Below are 25,433 nucleotides of genomic sequence, written 5' to 3'. Positions count from 1 at the left end.
TGTTACTGTTTTCTACTTGTCCATTTGCCTGCGGATGGTAGGGGGTAGTAATATTATGTTGGATATGATAATTGTTAAATGTTGCAACTAGTTTATTTCCAACAAATTGTGGTCCACCATCTGTAATTACTTCTCTCGGAAGTCCATAACGTACAAACAAATGGAACAAAAATTGTATTACCGAATCTTCTGTAGCCCTAGCTAATGATTCAGCCTCAACCCATTTAGTAACATAGTCTGTTGCTACCAGGATGTATGTCCTTTGGTTTGATGGTGGATTAATGGGCCCGACGAAATCGAGAGCCCATCGTTCAAATGGCTCAATAACCACTTGTGGTCTCAGAGGCATTTCATCAGCTTGACCAGGTTTTCTTGCTCGCTGGCAGCTATCACAGGCCTGCACAAACTTTTTCGCGTCCTTAAAGATTGTAGGCCAATAGTACCCTGCCTGTAGTATTTTATGTGTTGTTCTCTTGTCGGCAAAGTGCCCCCGCATGGTCCATTATGACAAGCCTTTAAGATGTCTAGGATCTCATCCTCTCGAATACACCTCCTGATTTGCATGTCTGCCCCTGTATGGAATAAATGGTCTCCAATCCACGAAAATCGAGTGCTTTTTTGAACAATTTGCTTTCGTTCATGAGGGGTTAGGTGTTTTGGTAACTTACCCACTGCAAGGTAATTGGCGACGTCAGCATACCAGGGTGTTCGAATGGCAATGGCAAACAGATGTTCATCAGGGAATTGATCTTCCACGGCTGCTGCTTCGATTGATTTGGGTATTCTTGAGAGGAAGTCGGCTACAGGGTTCTCCTTGCCGGGTCGATCCTTAATTGTGATGTCAAACTCCTGCAACAGGATCAACCATCAAGTTACTCTAGCATTCGTGACAGGTTTGTTTGCTAGATATTTAATAGCAGAATGATCTGTATATAACACAACAGGATAACCTGTAATATAATGCCTAAATTTATTAACAGCATGAATTACAGCCAGGAATTCCTTTTCAGTAACAGTATAATTGAGTTCGGCAGAGGATAAATTTTTGCTAATATAATAAATAGCGTATGGCTTCTTATCCTCTTCTTGTCCTAGGACTGCACCGATTGCTGTATCTGAGGCATCCGATGAGATCTGGAATGGCAAATTCCAGTTTGGTCCTCGAAGGACTGGAGCTATTGACAACAACTTTTTCAATTCTTTAAAAGCCTGGTCACATTTATCTGTCCACAAAAAATCGACATTACCTGTCAAAGCATATAGAGGTGCTGCAATTCGTGAATAATGTTCTATAAACCGTCTGTAATATCCAGAAAATCCAAGGAAACTACGTACCTCTGTTTGAGTAGTGGGGGTAGGGATGAGCAAAAGAATCTGAATTTTAGCAGGGTCTACCTGGATGCCAGCTGCTGAAATGTAGTGCCCTAGAATGAGCCCTTCCGTCATCATCATGTAGCACTTCTCGTGGCTCAGGCAGAGTCTGGTAGCAATGCAGCGTTGTAGAACTTTTTCCAGGGTATCCAGAGCTGGATCAAATTCATCCCCATATGGTGTGAAGTCGTCCATATACACCTCAAGTCCATCGTTTATTAGATCTGCAAAAATACTGAGAATAGCCCTTTGAAATGTAGCAGGGGCGTTACATAGGCCGAAGGGTAATACACGATAGGCAAACGTTCCCCAGGGGCACGTAAAGGTAGTTTTATCCTGGTCTTCAGGGGCAATTTGGATTTGGTTATATCCACTGAAGCCATCCAAAAAGGAGAAAAATTTCTTCCCTGCTAACGTGTCCAATACTTGATCTATAAATGGGAGGGGAAAGTGATCCTTTTGTGTAGCCTTGTTTAACTCCCTGTAATCGACGCAAATCCTCCATTTTCCATTTTTCTTGGGTACCACCACAAGGGGAGAGACCCATTTACTGTCAGAGATAGGGTAAATAAAGTTAACATCTAAGAGCTTCTGAAGTTCGTCTTTTACTATCTCTTTTAGGTGAGGGTTGAGTCTTCTTTGTGGCTGACGGACAGGTCTTGCATCTTTCTCTATATAGATGTGATGGGTGCATAATTGAGGATCAATCCCCTTCATGTCGGGGTAATCCCACGCAAATGCATCCTTGTATTTTTGTAACAGATTAACAAGTTTTATTTCTTGATCTGGTGTAAGATTGGCGTTAATATTCAGAGTTTTACCAGGTTCAATTTCCACTACTTTACTATTAGCAACAACAGTTACTGGTATTGTCTGATCATGCGGATCTTTTAAGGGATCTTCTTCTAGCTCACTGTCAAATGCTGCCTCTATCATAAAACACTGCATATGTGCTCTAGCTTCAGTTTGACTAATAAAATTGTTAATGGCGTCGTCTTCTGTTTGATCTTTAAAGTCTAAAGCCTTCTGTATAGTTAGTGGAGATCTGATGTTGTTAGCAAGATATGATACAGGATAAGAGTTAGTTTTAATCATTGGTAGGCTTGGCTGAGCTGGAGAATATAAAATTAAATTTTTAACATCTGGTCCTTTAGCTATAGTCATGTTTCCCTGCCGGCAGCCAATGTAGGCATCGGCAGTAGCAAGCCAGGGTCTGCCTAGGATTAACGGATGTCCATCTAGTCGGGTTTTAGGATTAATTACCAGGAAATCTGTGGGATACTCCCAGGAATCTACGGAAACCATGACATCATTCAGAGTACCTTCTGGTCGGACTACAGATCGATCTGCCAATTCTAACAGAGTAGAGGTAGGTTCTACTGACGTGATGCCAAGCTTTTGGCAGGTGGAGGTTGTCAAAATGTTGATTGCAGCTCCCAGGTCGACTAGAGCGTTAGTCAGGGTTTGGCCATAGATTTGAACGGTTACAATTGGGTTCCCGGGATCTTCATATTTGATAGGTGTCTCTTTTCCTGATAATAGGTCGGATAAAGTACCAACTACTTGGACTCTAGGGTTAGTATTTGTATTCCTCCTTGATTTTTTGATGCATAATTCTTTTATGGTTTTTGCATATATAGGAATATCTTGTATGGCTTGGAGGAATGGAATCTTTATATACAAATTTTGTAATTCTCCCAAAATGTCAAAGTCTGGAGGTTGTATAGGTCGAGATATGACTAATCGTTCTGGGAAAGGAGGAGAGGATGTACTTGCTTGTTTATTGTTTTGCTCTTTTTTTTCATCCTCCCGTTGTGGGGGTTGTTCTATTGGTAACTGATTTTCAATATGAATTGTTTTGTCTCCCTCTGTTTCTATTATTCGTCCAGATCTTAACTGAAGATTGTTGCACTCCCTTAGGTCAGACTCAATCTCTGATGTGTCTATGATTTGGATGGATTGGACTGGCCTATTATTAGGATTGGGATTGGGTTGGGCTGGGAGTTGCGGTCTCAGATTAGACTGGGGATTTTCTTGTAAAGCTGGCAGAGTTGGTTGAGGGAGTGGGATTGATCCTGCTGTCTGATATGTCGATCTTGGCCAGCTTGTCTGCCAGGATGAGCTTTGCGAAGTGGAAGGGGTCCACTGCGGAGGATAGGAACTATTCTGCCAATATGGTGGAGGATAAGGGCAGTTTGGCAAACCAAATTGGGACATCCAAGGATTCGGAGTAGGAAACATTTGAGGTGACCAATTTGAAAACGGGGGTTGAGACTGGTTTTGCCACATGTTCTGTTGCTGAGTATTGAACTGCGGGGGTTGAAAAGAAGAGGAGGGGTCTGAAAACATACCTGATTGCCTAGGCTGCCATTGACGACGCTGGTTAACAAAATATGCTAGTTCTGACTCCTCTTCTGCTTCTTTGTATACTGCCTTCAAACCAGGAAGTGAAGGGTAGATTTCGGTCAGGTGGTCCTTGGTGCAGATAGCACATATTTGGACTGTATCCAGCGGGCATTCCTTATGGCTGTGTTTCTTCCTGCATCGTGGGCAAAAAATGGCTAGATTCTGCTCTACCTCGGCTTGCTTCTGTTTAGCCTGCACAATGTCAAGTTGTGTAGTTAATGTTCCCAGGATATCAGTTTTAAAATTTTCTAGCAAATTTCCAAGTTCCACCCGTGTTACTCCCTCTGTTAATGTTCTGTTATCTCTGGGGAAGCGATCATATTCCGCTGGTTTTATCCTTGTGCTGCCTCTTGAGCTCCTGATACACAGATCAATAATATCAGCAAAATTTTCCTGATAAATGTCTCCTTTCCCCATAATGTTTAACGTTTCGATCCATTGCTCTTTCATACCTCTAATTAATGCAGTTTTCAACACGTTATCAGGCAGAGGTAGCGATGCATAAGGGGATCTTTGGAAGTTATATTGGAAACATTCCACATATTCTTCTAAGGTTTCGTTTGGTCTGGCTGACATTTGAAAGATTTCATCTTTTAGTTCTCTCGACCTACAGTAATCTTGATATTTCTTTAAAAAGGCTTCTTTCATTTGATCCCAATTGTTAATAACCCCACCACCTAAGCCCATAAACCATCTTAACGCAGCCCCTTTTAATGTAGAGGGGAACAATTTCAGTTTCTGGGGATCGGTGGTGTAATCATATCCTCTACATAATACATCAAATTCAAACAAGAATGCATTCGGATCTTCTGATGTAAGGCCATGAAATGTGGGAATATGCTGGAGAGGGATGGCTTTCATGGGCGCATTTGCTGCAGAATCTACTATCGGATATTGCAATGTGGAGGTCTGGGTGTTTGGCTGATTCTGCGCCATGGGATCGAATATATGCCAGTAATCTTCAGGAATTTCCAAGAGAGTGTTCCTTGGTTGAGGAGGGGTAGTCTTAACAGGGATTGTCTTGACACCACTCCCTTGATCAGGGATGATAATGGCCCCAAATGTCTGCGGTGAATGAATTCCTTCAACAAGGATTTTCACAGCGCTTCCCTTGTCCGGGCTATTCAAAGGCTGGTTTAATTCAATAGAAGATCTAGGTTCCTCAATTTCCCCTGTTTCTCCTTCTCCTTCACAAAGGTTACTTTGGGTCCCTTCATGCAATGGTCCAGGAGTCAAATTTTCAATTTCTTGAAAATCCTGCTCCTCTGTTTGACTGTGCACCTCAGCAAAGGCTTCAGATGGTGATCCCGAGGCCTGAAGGGAACTAGTAGGCTGTTTAGAATTGACTTTCTTATAACCTACTGATGGCTGAGAGTAGGCTTTCTTATAGATTTCGTCTATGAAGGTCGTTCGTCCAAGGGTCACCGGCCCCTTAGCTTTGGATGGAGGCTTTTGATATTTCTCTAACTTTTTCTGCTTAGTCATGCACTCCAATTAAACTGCTAAATCCTATTTAACCAGCAATTCTACTAAGAGAGCGGACGGTGGAGCAGGGCTTTTACATGCTCCGTACGCAGGTTCTTACCTTCCGTTTTTAAAATCCAACTCCCTCCTAGCATATTTGCGCACTACTCTATATAGGACAAATGGCTATTACCCCTTCCCCGGCAACGGCGCCAAAATGTAGAGCGATAACTAGGGTCTCTCACACCACCAATTATTCCACATTATTAAGTCAATCCGGGATCGTTTTGTTCTTTCAAGGAGTAACTCAATCCGAGGCTGTTCTGTCCAAGTAGTGCTCGGTAGTATAGCGTTCTAATGACTTGAAAGGAAACAAACACTAAGCTGTAACTAAACCAATTCAGAAAATGAAATCACACAAGGAAGATGATCAGTCAAGGGTACGGAACCAATAACCCTTCCCTTTAGAAACTGATCAAGAAAGAAAACCAAAGCATGGGCTTATAGGTCAGGGAGCTAGGCAGCGTCTTGCTGGGCTCACGAAAGCCTTAGGCCTGCTATCACGCGAAAGCAATAAAGGCAGATTAGCGAAAGTAAAATGGAACAACAATTCTTAAAATGGAACAGCAGTAATCAAATGGAACAGCAGTAATGAAATGGAATAGCAGTAATGAAATGGAACAACAAACTATCATAAACAGGAAACGTCAATCATATAAATTGGAAAAACAGCTCAAATGGAACAGCAAACCCAAATGGAACAGCAAACCCCGAAGTATGTACGCGGTCTATACTACTGTAGCGATCCGAGAGTAATGTATGATGTGACTATGTTTCTGAACAAAGTGATATTATCTTCAAGCCTCACAAATACTTATTTTATATGAATCCAATAATGATAACATTCATACCAATATCTTGCTGTAGAAATGGACGCAATTTGAATAGATTCAGTTTGTGTAATACAGAGACGTGAATTAAAGAACTTATTCAGATTCAGATATTAATTAAGAAGCATAGTCTAGCATATAAAAGATATATCGGATTACTGAAACAAGAGAAATAAGCAAACCACACAAATCACCGTATGATACAACAGCAAGTGACCGTCGGAGCTGGGCCCTTGGCTACCAATGGTACACTGCTTAGAGTTACTTCAGATGCAGAAACGAAGTGAACACCAAGTCCTTTATATTGATTGCATTAACAAAAGTATACAAAATCAAATCTTACAAAACTCAATGATCAAAGTCGTTCTGAGTTTATAATTATAACAACAGTCGTCCTCCACGCTCGATGGCGTGGTACCTTTATATAATAGAAATGACGGAGATGTCTAGATACAAAAGATAAGCTTAAAGCAGCGATCCCTCAGGATCGAAGATCCTGAGGGATTCGCTAATCATTCAGTTCTCCTCTTTCCTTCTTGCGTTCTCCGTCATGTTATCCTGCGTTCTTTTCCTGGATTATTCGGCTCTAATTTTACTTGATCTTGTCCGCATCCGGTTCCCTGTCGACGGGACAACAGTTACTTTCCTTTCGCTTCTCGTTTTTACTCGATAATTCCCTATTTCCGCGTCCTTCTGCATAGAAAACATCAATTATTAGTGATTGAGCTTCGTTTGTCCATTTTCACACAATTTATCAAAACCCTTATATTTTTAGACTCATAATGCAGAAAAGGTTAGAAATAGTATTGAAAAACCACTAGATTGCTTGTCAAAAAGCATACCTTCCAGGTGCTCCATAATAACTAGATAATCATAAATTCTGAACTTAATGATAATTATTTTTGCTATATCTTTCTCCTCTTAAAACTAAATACATTATAAGCTTTAAATAAACCTTAATTTGTTGATAATGATAAAACAAAAGACTTTTCAAACTTAGCTTTTATAATGACTTCTTTGTCATAGGTAGAGCCTCTGCTACCAGCAAATGTCTATAGTCTCGGCAGGGTTACCTTTTAACCATTAGATCATTCATTGTTCCATCCATTTCAGAGTATAATTAAAAACAATGAATTCAAAAGATATGTTTCCACATTTTTTGTATTGCATTTTCTTTTTCCCTTATTTTGTAAGATAAAAAGCCATTGTCCTAGTTTGGTGGCCAGTTGTTGACAATGCCATTCACTGGTTGTCATTTAACTGAACAAGTTGGCTCATGATGAGACCCCTTGTCTTATAATAATAACCCATTACCCTGTTTTAGTATGCAGTATTGGTAATGTTAGTTGAACTATTCCCACATGATCATGGTAAGCAGGGTTGTAATAATACCCATTATCTTTTATATCAAATATATTTTAGAATTACACTCTGAGTAATTATAAACTTTGATGAATGGGATGAACAATTTTCTCCTTAAGAGAATATGGATGATAGGGTTAGAGTTGAATATGCTAAGATTGAATCAGTCTCTGTTTTGTATTGATAACCGTTTTTAGGCTTCTAAAACTTTAAAATGATTTACAGTATTTCTAAGTTTTGAGAAGATTTCACAAAAATAAAATGGGGTTTTCAAAATCTAATTATACCTAATTTCCTAGAATCTTCCTTTTCCTTCATGGCTTCCATTTCTTAAAAGTAAATATTAAAACTATTTTCTTTTGAGTAACTTTTTCAATATAGCAAAGACCAATGGAAGGCTTTTTACAACTTTATTTGCTAGGATTTTAAACAAACTAATTTATTCACACAAATCCTGCTGAAAATTGAATATTTACAAAGGGAGAAGGGGTTACCTCCTCAATTGAAGAATTTTTTCAGAATAAGGCCATTGACAGGAAGAGAATCTCTCTTTCCTGATAGATCTTGCAATATGAATGTAGAAGGGCCTATCTTCTCACTGATTTGGAATGGTCCAAGCCACATTTTCTGAAACTTAGTGTGTTTTCCTTTATCCTCATGGGCTTTGTCCCACTTCAAAACTAGATCACCAACTTGTAAATGTTTTGAGCTAGTTGAAGTTGCATCAAAAGATGACTTAATAATTTGCTGATGTTTTGCATGTATAATTCGGGCTTTCTCCCTTTCTTCCTCTAGTTTCAGGATCTGATCATGTCTCACTTGGATAGAAGATGAGGGAGTTTCTTCAATAAAGTGCACTAAGGCTAATGATGGAATTACTAAATTTGTTGGCATGACAACTTCCTTTCCATACAATAGATTAAACGAAGAAGTGCCTATTGAGGCCTTCTGTGTTATTTGGTCAACCCATAGTGAAAATGTCAAAGATTTATGCCAATTTTTATGATTCTACTCGATAGTTCTCTTAATGATTCTGATGAGATTTTTTTTGGTAGATTCTGCTAAACCATTACCCTGAGGGTAGTAGTATGTAGAATATTTCAACTTAAATCCCCTTTTGGTAGCAAAGTCAAATATAGAATTACCAGATAAGTAAGATGCATTATCAAAAATAAGAGTGTTTGGGACACCAAACCTGGTAATGGTGAACTGATATATGAATTCGATAATTGCCTCAGAGTTTGTTGTCTTCAAAGGAATTGCTTCAACCCACTTAGTAAATTAATCAATGGCTGTGACTATATACCTATGCTTTTTGGATGAATGTGGCATGATTTCTCCAATGATATCCAATCCCCATTGTTCAAAAGGTTGTTCAATGTTGACTGGTTGCAAAGGGAAAGTTGGCTTCCTTTGTCTTCCACTATCAGTTTGACAGCTTTGGAATTTCCTTACATATTCATGAGTATATTTGAACAAGGTGGGCTAGTAATACCCAGCACGAATGATTTTGTGGGTTGTATTAGCTTCAAAATGTCCTCCTGCTGGTCCATCGTGTAGCTCCTGCAAGACCTTTTGCACTTCAGGTTTTTCTAAGCATCTTAGTAGAATTGAATCATAATTCCGTCTAGAAAGTACATCATCTACAATTATGAAGTTTTTTGCTTTCAGTCTTATAACACGTTTGTTTTTATAGGAAATATTAGAAGGAGCATATCCATTTTTCAAATAGAAAATCAGATCTGTGTATTGGGATTCAGGATTACTGGTACTTATCTGATTGATTTCTTCAGTATCTTTTGAACCTTCAGGTTTCTAAATGTTAGAAGCTCCTACCAACAACCTACAAAAACCTTGGCCTTTGACAATCTTTGCTGGTTTTATTTCCAAGTCATATTCTTGTAGTGTTGTGACCCAATTTGCTCTCTTTTCTCCTAATTCCCTTTGAATTAATAACTGTCTTACTGTTGAAAAAGGGACTATAACTTTTTTGTGAGCTTTTAAGAGAAAGGGTCTATAGTGTTTGATAGCTTTATATATAGCAAAGGCTTGTTTTCCAACTTCCGAGTAATTAAGTTCAACACTTTGAAGGTTTGAACTATAGAATGAGATTGGTGCTTCCAAGTTTTGATCGTTAATTTGTGTCAGTACTGTTGCGTAAGGCGAATCAGATGCAAGAGTATATAAGATGAAATGATTTGAAAAATTAGGAGTGCTTAAAGTAGAGGCATTTATGATTGATTGTTTGATGGAATCAAATGCCTCTTTTTCTACAGGTCCCCATTTAAACACTGAATTTTTATTAATCATGGTTTGTAATGGTAAAACAATCTGTGAAAAATCTGGTACAAATATTTTTACAAAGTTAATTTGACCTAAAAATGATTGCATGGATTTTTTATTATGAGCAAATGGAATATCAGAAATCTCTTTAATTCTATCTGGATCAATATAAATTCCATCTTTTGAAATAATGAAGCCCAAGAGTTTACCTTGGTCAAGAGCAAAAAAATATTTCTTAGGATTGAGTGAAACGCCATACCTTTTGCAACGATCAAAGATCTATTTCAGATCATGCAAATGACTTGATTTTTTCTTTGAAAACATAGTAATATCATCTAAATAGACAACTACTGATATTGATCAGTCCTTTGAATGCTATGTCCATCGCTCTTTGGAACGTGACTCCAGCATTGATTAACCCGAAAGGCATTTTTTGGTAGGCATAAGTTCCCCATTTAGTCCTAAAAGTAGTCTTAAGTCTGTCATCAGGGTGTACCAAAATTTGGTTATACCTTGAGAAACCATCTAAGAAGGACATGAGTTCAGAACCTGCTACTGAATGGAGAGTTTGCTCCATTGTTGGTAGAGGGAAGTTATCCTTTTGACTTGCTTTGTTAAGATTTCTAAAATCAATACAAATTCTAATGTCACCATTTTTCTTCCTAACTGGTACCATATTGGACACCCAATTTGAATGTCTAATAGGAAAAATTATCTTAGCTTTCAAGAGTTTATTTAATTCAGATTTTATTTGACTCTTTAAGTTAGGATGAATTTTCCTTAATTTCTATTGTACTGGTTTTGTTCAGAAAGCATCAGAATCATATGTTGTATGATATACGTATCATATGTTTTCAAATCATCATATTTCCAAGTGAAGAAATTTGTATGTCTATGAAATAATCTAATGAATGCAATTCTTTCTTCTAAAGGAAGTCCTAATCCCAAATTGATGTTTTGTGGATTTTCCTCAGTACCAAGGTTTATTAATTCAAATCTCAAAGTTGAACTTTGAAGCTTTGAATTAGTAACCTATTTAAACCTGTCTTTGATGTCATAAAGATCTTCAAGCTTGACCACTGGTCTAGGTATTCAGTTTTCTTCAAGATTTTCCTTTATGTGAAGGTCATGGTCACTCTCATCAATAATTTGATCATCATAGGATTTGTCAGAAGTTAAGAAATTTAAAATTTCTTCATCGTGATTGAAAACTCGCCAGTTAGTGACATTATTAGGAATTGATGGCCTAAAAATTAATTCTACTAAGAATCTATTAGGACTGTAATCTTCAGATGGAAGGAGCTTAGAAGCAACATTAGCTAGTAAATCTGCTACTGCATTCTGGGATCTAGGGATGTTAGAAATATTAAATGCCAAAAATTGAGATATTAGGCCTTGTACCAAGGACTGATAGTGTTTAAGGTGACCAGGAAGGCAATGAATAGTATCTCTGACTTGTCTTATAACAATCTCCAAATCACCAAACACTTTCAATTGCTTTATAAAGTCCTTGAACCAAGGCTTCATATTCAGTCGTATTGTTTGTGCATTCAAATTCCAGCCTACATGATAACATGGTCTTTTCTCCCTCGAGACTAACTAAAATACATCCTACTCCTCCACCTTCACTAGATTTAGACCCATCAAAATACAATGACCAAAACAAATATTTATCTACAGTTTTATTTACAGTTTCCTCAGCAATTTTAACACACCTTGTGGTATCTGTTTGAGAAAAAATTTCAATTTGAGATGTGAAATTATTAACTGAGAAGGGTGATGGTTGAATAGTAAAATTGCCAAAGAATGATTCATATGAGTAATTCCCCAAAATGTTGTTATTGAATGCTATTGGTTGATTTTCTTGTTCAAACTTAGTAAAAATATAAGTCATATGTTTCTCTCGATCAATCTTTATTTGATTTGGCTTTCCTTTATAAGGTAACCACATATGAGACCAATCGGTGGAAATATAACCATGAAGCTTCTCAGACCAGTCTCTACTCAAAATCAAACCATAGAATTCAAGTATATCAGCGATTAAAATATCAATTCTCTGAACCACCCTTGGATCATCTGATAACCTGATAGTAACTGAGTTGATTTCTCTTAAAACCTGGACCTTTGTTCTATCCATCTGAACAATATGAATTGCAGACTTTTGGGGTTCAATGTTCAGTTTGGAACAAACCGAAGCTGGCATTATATTCGAGGAAGCCCCTGAGTCAATCAAATAGTTGTGTAGATTTCTATTATAGATCTCGTAGGTTAAGAGAAAAGGAGGAGTATGGGAATTTGATCTATCTCCGATTAAAACAACATCAGTAGCTTCTACTCTACCAGGAGGTGGTTTACCTGATTCATTGGCAGCTTTGGACAGTACAACATTAGGAAGAGGAGAAGATGGTACTGCATCTAACTCCTTAAGCAACAACTTTTGTTGGTGTTTGAGTTTACTGAGTTCAAACATGGTAATATTTGCTTTTGTTTTCTTCATGTCTTCAATAATGTTGTAGTCCATAGAGTCTGTAACCACTAATGTTTTAGCTGTTGTAGGTGGATTTGAAACTGATGGTTGATTTTGAGAAGGTGGGGTTGGAGATTTCTTTGTGGGAGTTTTCTCTTTTGTAGGAGTACTTGTTTTTCTTTTCTTTTGATTTATTTGAACAGGTTCAGAAGTACCTTTACTCCTAGTAGTAACTAGGAAAGGTTCCTATTCATTTTCTGTATCTGAGTTAGGTAAAATGAAATCCCACATCCCATGACATTAAGCAGTTAATTCTTCTTCAATTTCTTCAGATGATAAGACAGTCTCCTCTTCTTCATCTTCTTCCGGATCTGAGTCTGCATTGGATATAGCATTTGGTGGCTTTGATTCAAGTTTCTTAAAGTTCCTAAATGGCCTTTTTGTTGAAGTTTCAGCTACCTTCTTTTTTATTTCTATCATTTCATTTGACATAGTTTTGAGAACTTTTTGAAGACCCTCCATATCATATGGATCTTTAGCTATGTTCTTCTTTGAATCATCTTTGAAAGAGACCTTTTTTTATTTTTTGTCTTCAAGAGCAGCTTTCTTTTCCAAAGATAGATACGTTTTTCCACAGCAATTGCCTCTTTCATGTTTTCTGCTAGAGTAGGTTTTCCTACTCTATCTACAAAGATAGCTATGTTTGAAGGTAAAGTTGTTATATACCATTCACTTCTAACTTGTTCACTAGGATTAGAGGTAGTTGGGATCTTATTCAAGAGTTTATTAAACCTAGAATTGAATTATTTTATAAGTTCTTTGGACTCTGTCCTAAGATTTGAAATATCATTGATTAATGTTGCTACAGATTTTTCATCACCATATTTAGTCAAGAATTTTTCTTGAAAAATATTCCAACTGGTAATGGATCCTGAAGGTAAAGAAAAGTACCAAGACCCAGCTGATCCTTGTAGGGTATAAGGGAAAATTCTAATGACCACATCTTCCTCTGTAACTCCCTTTAGATTGACTGATAACATAAAGTTGTTAATATGTTCGTCTGCTAGTATTCCTGCATCTGGATTAAATTTTGGCAACCATTTTTCGGGGTGTGCTAGCAATGGATGCAAAGGTGCAGGCATAGTGACTACACCAGGACTACTCCATGGGTTTTGTGCCATTGTCAAGATAGTAGATGATAATGCCGATGAAGTTCCAGATGGTTGGGAAAGGGCAGATATTGAGATTCCAGAAAGTTGCGAAGCTGATGTTGAAGTTCCTATTCCTTGTTGAACAACAATTTGTAATGGAGGAGTGGATGGTTGACTTTGCAATGGAGAAGATGAAATGGAGGATGATGATGAGATTGTTTCACTATCAGATCCTTTAGTTGTTTTCCTTGCCCTTTTCCTTTTAGGTAAAGGTAACTCAGTAGGTTCAATACCAAGCTTTTCACTCTAAAGTCTGGTGAGGGGGTGAGAGGGAATGAATTGCGAAGTCACACTGCCTTGAGATACCTCAAATTTCTGTGGTGATATTGAGAAGCCTTGAAGTTTATGGATGAGAGACTGTACTTCAGGAGATTCAGTACTTAATTTGTCTGAGATATGTTGGGGTTGAGCAGTGGTAGTTGTCTCTTCTTCTTCTCATTTGAAGACTGGAGTTCCAGCATGCAAAGGAGAAGTTGGAGGTGAGGTGGAGGGAGATTTACTCTCAGAATGGGTTGTAGGTTTGGATTTGCTCGCCATTCACAGCTCATGCCCTCCTTCTAGCACCAAAAATTTTGAGACCTCAAAAATTGTTGCATCAACATCGGGGGAAAACCACCCGGTTCGGACCATAAAGGCAGCTCCTTTTCCGTTTGGTGTGGTGGCTCCAACTGGATATAATGGGACTAGTTTCCCAATTGTTTGTCAATAGGATGGATAAGTGATTGATCTTCTATTATATAATGATAATGATGGATGATTTACTTTATAATGCAAAATTATAAACAACTAAGCTATCCCGGGAAATTTCCACTTTAGTGCAACTTTTGATGATCTTTATCTACAAATAGGCATATAGATGACTCCACTTATAAATAAAGACATTCATTCATATGATAATTACTTTGTTCAAGTAGTTGAACAAAGTAATAATTAAAACATTATTACACTATTCTTCATATATCATTGACATAAATACAATTGAAAGAATAACATTCTTTAAACATTCAATAGTGATAAGTAAAAGGATTGTTGTTAAAACATGTACATATATCTAATAATAGAAATAATTGAATAAACACTGATTCATATAAAAGAGTGGAACAAAGATCCCGTCTTTCAATTTAGAAATACTCTCACAAAAAGCAATAGTGCATATCTTATCAAAGCATTCTTCATTAAAATTCAGAATATAGGCCCAGTCTTGATAAAAAAAATATATATCGAAAGCACAATAGTGCAATTCCCGATCCAAGTTTTGATACAAAAATTGAGGACCATCTCTAAATACAATGAAAGGGTCTATAAATACTTATTAACTAACTAACTACGAAATAAAAATGTTGTGAGGTGGTATAACCAAATCATAAAAATCTCCTTCAAATAGACATGCTTGCAGTCGGTAGAACGATTCATTGTTTTGGCTTATTATCCTTTGGCTTGAGTTGACATATAGCGAGCATTGGTTGCAATTATGGAGGGTGACTCATATGCGAATGCAGTTGGGCTGAATACGTAGCATCATTAAATTCAGGAATCATGTAACTGATTACATCGGTTAAACATTTTATTGTTGCCTTTTGACTATGGGGTTTAACTAGGAAGAACCAAAAGGTGTCCCAAGTTAAACTTTGGATGCCCGCGATTAATCTCTCCTTCTTTGCTAATTCCTGTTTGCATTTCTACTCCAATGCTTTAGCTAATGGCAGTTTACCTAGAGTACATTCTGAAATCAAATTAGACAGATAAAATGTATCATTGATTAATTCAATCAAATTACCAGTTGCTGATCTACATCTTGAAGTTGCCTACTCTGCTTTCTTTAATTGAGACTGCCATTCTAGGAAAAGAATTTCCTTATGTGATTCTAGAATTCAAGGTAGATTTGCAGCTTGTCCTTCTTTGGTTTCTTGCCAAGCAAGAAAGTCTATTAATGTCTTATCGGCCTACTCCAAATTCTGTCTTGCATCAACTAATTTATCAATCATTGATGAAGAAACCTCATAGAGGGGCTCAGCAAGAGAAATATTATGACATAGTAAATTTAATTGATTAATCAATGCTTTATTGATCTGGAGAGCTTCAGATTTGAATTTTGATATTTGAGGAAAACCTTTGAACTTTTCTATTTGTTGTGACAGTTGAACAATTTGCTCATCTTTTGTTTTGCTCAACTGTTCGTTCATTGACTTCAGCTTGGCCAATGCTAAGGATAATTATTTTTGTTTATGAACTGCACTTTGGTCTATCCTCTACTTCTCCTTAAGCAATTGCTCATTTAGCTGGTTATTTAAATGTTGTTGTGCTGCTAACTGCTCTATCCTCTACTTCCTTTTGAATACCTGTGCCTCAAGTGAAACAATTGTTTGATCTTTTTCTTTGAGTAGATTGTTGACTTCCGATGCTTTATCTATAGTAGCTGCCGAGTATGCCTTGGCATATTGAGATATTTTTGTGAGGTCTTCGGAAGGATTGACTTCCTCTCTCCATACCACATTAGCCATCTCCATCTGTGCAGGTAAAAAAGAAGGTTGATCAAGCTTTCTCTTTTTCCTTTGTCTTTTTACTACAACCCTATGCTTAGGGTTGTAGAAGACATCTAAAGGTGGTATTTCTTCTACATGTAGGATGATTTCATCGGATGGATTTTCTGGAATTATCTCGATATCCTTTTGAGTTATTGGTGGGTTGCTGGTTCCTTCAGTTGGAACCATATTAGTTGCTGTCTTGTGACCAGTTGTCAGTTTAGGTGTGCTAAATTCCTATAAATTCTCAGTATTAGTTAAAATGGAATCGAACTGTTTCCATTATTTAAGAAGCTTGGGATCAATCTGAGTATGTGTATCCATGAGTTGACTATCTTCTCCCTGTCCCTATTCCTATTCCTTCAATTTTTCAGAGACCTTTTCAATATCAGAAGTCTTACCAGTAACTATTTGTTCAGCCTGAGCAGATGACTGGATTGTAGGAGCTATGACTAAGAGGTCTAAAGGCAGAGCTTGCAACCTCCGTTCTCTAAGCCTATTAAACACTTATAGTCCTTCATCTTGATATTTGATTTTAGTAAATGCTTTAACTTGGAATAGTGATTCAAATGAGGCAAATAGATCATCAAAGACATCATCTTCATGATCAAATTTGGCAAGCTTGGCTTGGTCAAGAACATTATAGGCCACCTTTCTTGGATCATACTGCCTGTTAGGAATTGTGGCAAGCTTTAGTGTTTGCAATTCTTCTGTCTCCTTCTCTGCATGCTTGTAATCATGAAGAGTGAAAATGTCATACCGTAATGGGAATGTCGGCCATACCTGTTTCTTGGAATTTTTAAGGGTTTTGGATGTACCATCTACTGTTATTTGATAAGCCAATTCCCGAGCTAACAATTTATCAGGTACATACAGGGGAAGGACATGGGGTTTTGTATTGCTACCAAAAAGCCTTATATAAGTGAATTTTTCCTCCCCAAACCAACTGCCTACTGCTGTCAAATCTGTTTCTACTTCCAGAGATATCCTGGGAGCAGGCTTATCAAAAATAGAGTAATAAATAGGCAAAATAAAACCGTTGCAGATTTTATACAGATGATTTTTATAATTTGCCTTCCATAACTGCTCATGATAGATATGTATTGGTTTAGGGTTTGTGGGGGTCCATCTCCACCCGAGCAATGGAAATTAAAAATTGAAACAAACAATATCCATAATGAATGCACTATAATAGGATGGGGGAATGGTCCTAGTAGTATGATATACATTTTCCTTGTACTCTAGTATTGTTGTGGCTAGTTTATCAGATAAAATAATTTCCCAATCCATCACATAGCCATTGATTGAAACCTCCATTAGAGGGACCATTTCTATAGTGAATTTAGTGGAGTCATGTATTCCCCACATTCTACACATCATAGCTCTGGCATAACAGTAAGGAGAAGCCAATGAGTCTACAGAGTACTTACCCGATAATTCATGCTTGTGCTTCTCAGGGAAGTGTCTCCACTGCTTAATCAGGGCTGATGCTGACTCATTTTCCTTTGAAAAAGTTTCTAAGAATGCTTTGTTATAACGATTCTTAGGCACATATAAGTGATACATATTCCTTAGATCACCAGGTTGAAACAAGTCGAATATCCTCCCGTCAGTTATGCAAAAGGTTCTGTTTGTAACTGGAATTTTTTCCACCACCCATCTCACGACATCAGTATATGGGAGGACTTTAGCTCATGCTGCTATTCTGTGAAGAAAGGAGCATGCCAACTCTTTAAGAGTTCCTTTAGACTTATTAGTTGAATCAGCCGTGGCTTCTTCTGATAATTCTTCGGGCTCTTCAACTTCAATTAGATTATAGATACTCTCCCAACTAGTGTTTCCCAGTCTGAGACATGTTGTGTCTGATATTAATCCCTTTTTACTCGGTCCTGGATCTTTTACTGAAGGAGTTGCTGTTGCAGACTTCTTAGATTTCTTTCCCATTTTCTTCAGATTTCTGGTTTTAGTGGAATTCTGCACAAGCGATTGAAAAACCGTGATACAAAAAAATGCTGCTATAGGCCAATATGATAATGAAAAAGAGTTACCTCGATTGGTAGATGATAATGGAATATAGTTAAATATTGCCACGGATAAAATCTAAAGAAAATACTACCCTTAACTGCTTCATTGAATAGCCATTTAACCTGTCAATCGTGGTAAAGATGGTTTTAAATGCCCATCATGTCATATATATGCCGAATGATAAATTCAAGTGTGCCTTAGATTTCTGTGATGGATGATCAATGATGAATCGCAAATCGGCGATCGGGAATGTCAAGGGGCAGGCCTTAATACTTTCTTTAAATATCTCTGATCGTCGAAAGGTGATATAATGCATGCAAACCATTTTAAATACATTTTTGAGATGTGCGCCTAATTAATACATCGCAATCGGGAATGGGCTCGAGCTTTCTTGTTTTGTCAATGTGATTTCGTCGATTGTCGATTGCGATATGCTTTATCACATCGAAGGTTTTGAGCATGTCATTGTTTATGTGTTGGTTTGTTGTTGTCATCACATTTTCCAATTGCGATATGCTTTATCGCATCAGAGGAATTAAGGGGCTTGAATATATTGTGGTTGGCATTTGGCTTCTCCGATTTCCTGATTGTGATTGCCTTTTCAGATCGGAGAGAATGGATAAGATTTTCCATGGCTTTATGTATGTTTCCTTTGTTATTGTGATATGCGATCTTCCAATCGCTTTATCACAATAATGAAGAAGTTTATAATATTTTTTAAAAATCAAGCTTTGTTTTCATTCAAAAGGATTTTATAATAATTCATTTACCTTAAGCCTTATCATAAGGGTTTTCCCTTATGATGGGTTAATACCAATTTTACTTATGAACACACAAATCTTAACTAAGTTGATTTAAAGGGACCCATTTCTTATTTAAAATTTTATATAGAGATTTTATAAGAAATGGGGGGTTGTTGTTTAGAGTAACAGGTCTGTAATGGGATTGAAATATAATAAAGAGAAGTTTACTCTGTGCTTCTATTCTTGAATCTGTACTTTGACGTTGTGAATTACTTTTACTCTGCTTATTTACAGCACACAAATTGATATATACTTGTATGGATGCTTATACATGAAAAGAATCTAAGTAATAAGCTAACAGAACCTAATTAAGGAAGACTTGGATAAATAACATGGGTCGAGCTGCGGTTAGAACTACGTGAAGATAGTATCACAAGGTGCGGGGTACCCACAGGTGCGCATAGCGCAGTAAGTGTGAAGGTTGGGCCACGTACAAATCACCTCATATCAGACATCCCCAGGGTGCAGAAACCTGGTTCTAGCACCCTCCCATACTACTTCGGGTAAGACCTCAGTCCCCGCTCCGTAGACTATTTTTGAAAGAGCCAGTAGTACCAGGATTTGCTTAGTTAAATCACTTTTGAACTTGGGTTAGGTCCCACTAAGCCAAAACCTACACATCCGTCATGCAAGTATTTCACTATGTTTGATCATGAAATGAAAGATTGTCCTACGCTGATAGCTAGGATACGTGACAAAAGGGACCTACCACCATCGCCGACTCAGAACCTACAAATGATGAGGTCTGCGGCACGTGAAGAGGATCCGAATTTGAATATAGTGTTCCGAAGTGGAGTCACGACAGGAGATGACAAGGAGAAACATCCCGAAAATAGTACATGGATTCACAAAGCTCCAGCTAAGGAGATTGAGTTTAATTTGGAACGCACATGTGAAACATTCATGGATGTGAAGAAGAGATTCATTGAGGCCTCCACCTTAGGAAACATGGATAACCCTGATCAGGAGATGGACCCTTCTATGCTTACAACTTTCTTAGGGACCTGCATGAAATTACTGCATGATAGCAATGCTGTGAAGAGGCTGCAGGAGCTCATAAATAGATGTGATGGAAACACTCTGGCTAAGCCGCGCTTAGTGCGAAAGCTTGGTAAGCCTAAAACAAGGATGGGATGGGAAATGAGACTGACCACGCAGATAGGAGAGTATGAAATGGATCAGGTTATCTTGGACCTTGGGTTAGATGTGAACGTCCTGCCGAAATAGACTTGGGAACAGATGGGGAGACCCGTGTTGCAGTGGTCTCTAATTCAGCTAAGAATGGCAAATCAGAAGAAGATCATCCCCATGGGGCGGCTATAGGGGGTGACTGTGGATATTGAAGGTGCAAGCGTGCTGGCTGACTTTGAAGTGATATAAATTGTGGATGACAGCAACCCCTATCCTGTGCTCCTGGGAATTGATTAGGCTACTGATATGAACGGGGTAATCAATCTAAAGAAACGAGAGATGGTATTTGAGAAGAAATCGCTACGCGTAATTGTACCCCTAGATCTTGTTGAAGGATCGCGCTATACTGAACTAGTCCATGATTATGAGAGTGATGATGATTTGGAATGTATCTATAAGATAACAGTGCGAGACCAAGATTGGGTGAATCCCACCGTAGATGGATGAATTACATGGGATAGTGAGAGTTCCTGCACTTTGGACTTCAATGAAGAGTTAGAACGCTAGAAAAATCGGTTACATGAAGTGACTATGCTGAACTGCAACATGATGACCCGGTCGCTGCATTGTGTGTCATCAAAGGTAAGAAATTTGCCTACTTATGATGGCTTGAATTATGTAGATATATTTTTGGATGTATTTGAGAGGGAGGTACTAGAAAATCACTGCTTCCAGGTGTTGGACTAGGCACTGCATGCTACGCCCGCAAGATGGTGGGCTATTCACAAGGGAAGCTTCGATGATTAGTGTGAATGTAGGAAGATGATGAGAACTTGCTTTGGGAAGCTGAAGGTGCGAATGACAGACAAGTATGATGGGCAGGATGACCCACACGTGCACTTAGCCAAATGGGCTCAGGATTATGGAGAAAAGCCTTAGCCTTAATGGGTGCACTTGTTCTGTCACACCTTGGATGTTGTTTCGATGAACTGGTGTGTGGAAACAAAGCTCCACCATGGTACAGGTGTATGGGATATTTTGCATGAAGGATTCATAATGACTTTCAGTTTTGAAGAAAGATTTGATAGTATTGATGAGGCGCTACAAGAGGTGAAAGCAACAATCTTTAGGATAATGCAGGATCTTTTAGACCTGATTCAGCCTGAGTGGGCCACTCAACTGAGTCACGCTAGAATGTTATAACGTAACTACTGAAGAAGAGGACGAGGATCCACGAAATATTAATATCCTTGAAGAAGAAGGCTACCGTGAGGTCGAAGTACCGCAAATTGAGAATCCTCATATAACCACGCCACTGAAAACGGGACAAGTAAACATTGGTATGGAGGCAGAACCTAAATTCGCGAAGATTGTAGATTACTAGGACAACACGATAGTGGATAAGGTCATTGAATTACTCCGTGAATACTAGGATTTATTCCCTACGAAGGTTATGGATCTAAAATGGATAATTGGAGACCTAGGTGTTATGAAGATCACGTTGAAGCCCGACACGAAACCAGTTAAGCAAAGGTCTTACCATCTCAATCCGAGGTATAAGGAAAAGCTCCACTTAGAGCTAGACAAGATGCTCGCGGTAGACATCATTGAGCTTGTGGAAGAATCTGACTGGGTAAGCCCAATGGTGGTACAAGAGAAGAAGCATAAGGATGAAATAAGGATATGTGTCGATCTCAGAAAGTTGAATGAAGCTTGCGTACATGATCCTTTCCTGACTCCATTCACTAATGAAGTGTTGGACAATGTAGGTGGCCAAGAAACATATTCCTTCACTGATGGGTTCTCAGGGTACCGCCAGATCAAAATCACATTAGAGGATAGGAGCAAGACAACCTTCGTGACTAAGTGGGGTTGTTTTCAGTACAGTGTAATGCCATTTGGATTAAAGAATGTGCCTGTGACTTTCTCGCATGTAGTCATTGCTATGTTCAAAGAGTTTACTCATAAGTTCCTGGAAGTACACTTTGATGACTGGATTGTGTTTGGGCTGGTGAAATGCCATGTAGCAAGCTTGCGCCTAATGCTGGATACCTATTGAAGATACCAGTCTGCGCTCAATTTGAAGAAGTGCTTGTTTTGTGTTCCCTTTGGGACCCTGCTGGGTCATGTGGTTTGCAGACAGGGACTGATGGTGGACCCTGCAAAGATCGTGGTGATATTGAACTTGGAGGTGCCAAGGAGTGTGAAACAATTGTATGCTACCTTAGGACATACTGGATATTACAAAAAATTTATCAAAGGCTACGCCAAGATAACCACGCCTATGGAAAATTTATTGAAGAAGTATGTCACATTCTACTGGAATGAGGACTCTAAAAAGAGCCTGGATGTATTGAAAGAAAAAATGGTCACTGCATCAATCCTAGTCTTCTCTGATTAGAAGAAGGAGTTTCATGTCCATGTCGATGTGTCATGTATAGCACTAGGAGCAGTACTGACACAAGCTGGGGGAGAAGACTTGGACCATCCTATCGTGTTTGCAAGCAGAAGATTATCCAAAGTAGAGAAGAACTATTCCACCACTGGGCGCGGAGGGTTAGCCATGGTGTATGTGCTATAGAAGTTTAGGCACTACTTGCTTGGAGGCCATTTTAAGATGTATATAGATCACTTCGCACTGAAGTACTTGGTCAATAAGCCTATGTTCGGGGGAAGAAGCTATAGGTGGCTCTTATTGTTCCAGGAGTATGATTTTGAAGTTATTGTGAAGCCTGGATGATTGAACGCGGGACCAGACCATCTTTCATGCATTGAAATAGGGGAAGAGCCCACTAATTTGGAGGAGGGATTGCCTAACGCGTAACTATTTGCAATGTGTGTCACAGATGGTCATTTTGAGGATATAATACACTTCCTAATGACAGGAACTACCCCAGAAGGATACACTGTCCAAAAGAAGTGTGAAAAAGCATGGCATGATTAACACATCAAGCTACGCACCTTTAAGGTAAATGATCTAGTTTTGTTATATGATAGTAAGTTTGATAAATTTCTAGGGAAGTTCAGCATGCACTAGTTAGGGCCCTATGTCATTAAGGAGATTCCCGATGGAGGAGCGGTATAGCTAGTCAAATTGAATGGAGATCCCTTCCCAGGAAAGGTCAATGGCAGTCGATTGAAGCCATACATCGGCGGTACGACCATGTGACTAAATGAAGGTAGCACAGTCTTAGAGCTCTAGGCAGCTGAAAGGAGGTACGGGACTATAAACTACACTGCCCAGGTTGGGGAGTTGCGCAATTGGAGGATTGTGTGAAGCAAGGAAGTGCCACAGGGTTCACAACAGTCCGAAGGGAGCTGTGCTACCCAGGGAAAAATCATGCAGGTCGGTCGAAAAGTGACCATTAAAGTCATTGTTCATGATTTTATGATTGAATACGGCCAAATGGAGTGGGCGACCTAATTTAAGATGAAATCTATGGTTAAGATCCTTGAAAATCTACCGCCAATCCGACATTAATGAGCCGAATTTGGAGGGAATAGTTAGATTTTAATTCAAAATGCCCTATAAATTACAAGTGGTTGTCCAGAAAAATCCACTTGGCATTTTGAGAATTGAGTTGTTGAGCTCTCAGGCGCACATGAATCATGAGCACTACAAACTTCTGATCACTACAAAAATATTTGACACTTTGCTGGCGGAAACACAAGAGTTCTTGCATAAAATCATGTTGGCACCCACAGAAGTTAGAGATACCAAAGGAGAGGAGTCAGTACCGGAAGTTGAGATGGAGGCAGAAGTAGTTGCTCCAGAGGTTTCCGAGATGCTTACTGAAGTCCCTAAATCACCACGAACATCGAGACCAAAGCCGACCCCAACTAAAGAAACCGTGAAGGATAAAAAGGGCAAGTAGCCTACCATACCGGTGCATGCATCGCTAAGGAGAAACCCATCGAAGCCTACCTCACAGGAGAAGGGAAAAGTTATAAACTTGGAGCCAGAGGAGGAAGACATTGAAGACATCTGGATGGATAATGAGGATGTGGGAGTCGATGTAGAGGAGGTCGAAACCTAGGGTGTAGACCCTATTACTCGGTTGTCGGAGCATGTCCCTCCACGCAAGCCTAAGACAAAGGTGCCAAAGGACGTCGATGAGATTAAGACTCCCCTGCACACCCCTCTGTTGTCGGATGAAATTATTTTTGATGGACCGCACTTGGCATGAGTGTCGCTGCTGAAACTTGAAGACTAGGACTTGGTGAATCACGAGAAGTTCCCACACCTAGCAACCAAACAGTTGATGCACCACATCATTGATACCAATACCAAAATGACTGCATTGGAGCCGCGGAGGTTGTTCAAAGGGGTAGAAAAAGTAGGGTTTCTCAACTTGCTTTGGGTGCCACACTATAGCCGCACCCCGGTGACAGTTTTGGTCATCAAGTAGTTACTGTGCTTGGTGCATGATGGGTGTCTGTGGCTGGAGGAGCCGATACCCATCACAGATAGGTTGATTCACCGGATAACGCGATTTCCATATACAGGAGAGAATCCAGCCATGATCTTTGTTAGAAAATTAAATATTACAGAGCAATGGAACACATAAAAAATTGCAGAAATATAAACATAGAAAACACATAAAACAAGAGAGACACAGATATAAGTGGTTCACTCAATTTGGGCTACATCCACGGAGAAATATTCAGTCCTTCCTTTTATATTATACAACAAACTGAAGAGATACAACCTACAACAGATCCATTTTAATTCCCTCTTCTCTCTCAGTCTCCTCTCTCTTCCTCACTCAGAATACAAATCTCTAAAGACGCAATACAATTCCCTCATATATAGTGAGGGGTTGCCTTCTAGGGAAAAAGAAACCTAAATTAAACATAACTTCTACCGTCAAATATCCACCTAATGAATGGCCCAGATTGACTACGAAATTACAACATTTTACAAGGCAAATTTACATCTATTCTTAGCTTTGGGGGCGCTGTCCTCAATCCCCCCGCTAGGGGGGCCTCCCAAAAGGTCACAGTCGCCCCCCCTAGACCCCCATGCATCAAATATTTTATGGGCGACATTGCCACCCCATTTCGAACTAGGGTCAAATACGACGATACCTTTGAATACAAAAGATAATCAGGCTCCACACCCAACAATCTTTGTCAGAAAAGGTGGCGAGTAGGTTCTCGTAGAATCAATGAAAGAAAAATTTTAATCGGTGAAAAAGCCACGCAAATACGGTATATCTAGCATCTGTGACCCCACTATGAAGGTAGCCACACAGATCTTAGCAGGGAAGGTGATGAGGAAGTGTCACACCGATGAGGTGTCGGTGCTTGTCATTACACTCGTAGCTGAAGGAGTCCAATTCAACTAGTTGGACTACCTTCACGGAGAGTTCTTGGCAAACTGCCGTGAAGCACAAGAGCTCAGCGAGACGTTCCACTACGTGTGGCTCTTGCTGTCAATTGTGCTGGTAGCATGGGAGCTGCCAGAGGACAACCAATTCCCTTCAGTTGTGCTAGAC

Source organism: Pinus tabuliformis, chromosome 6 (assembly GCF_031772625.1).
Source record: "Pinus tabuliformis cultivar Carrire ecotype Pingquan chromosome 6, CPIR1, whole genome shotgun sequence".
NCBI lineage: Eukaryota > Viridiplantae > Streptophyta > Pinopsida > Pinales > Pinaceae > Pinus > Pinus tabuliformis.
This window is presented reverse-complemented; position numbering follows the sequence as displayed.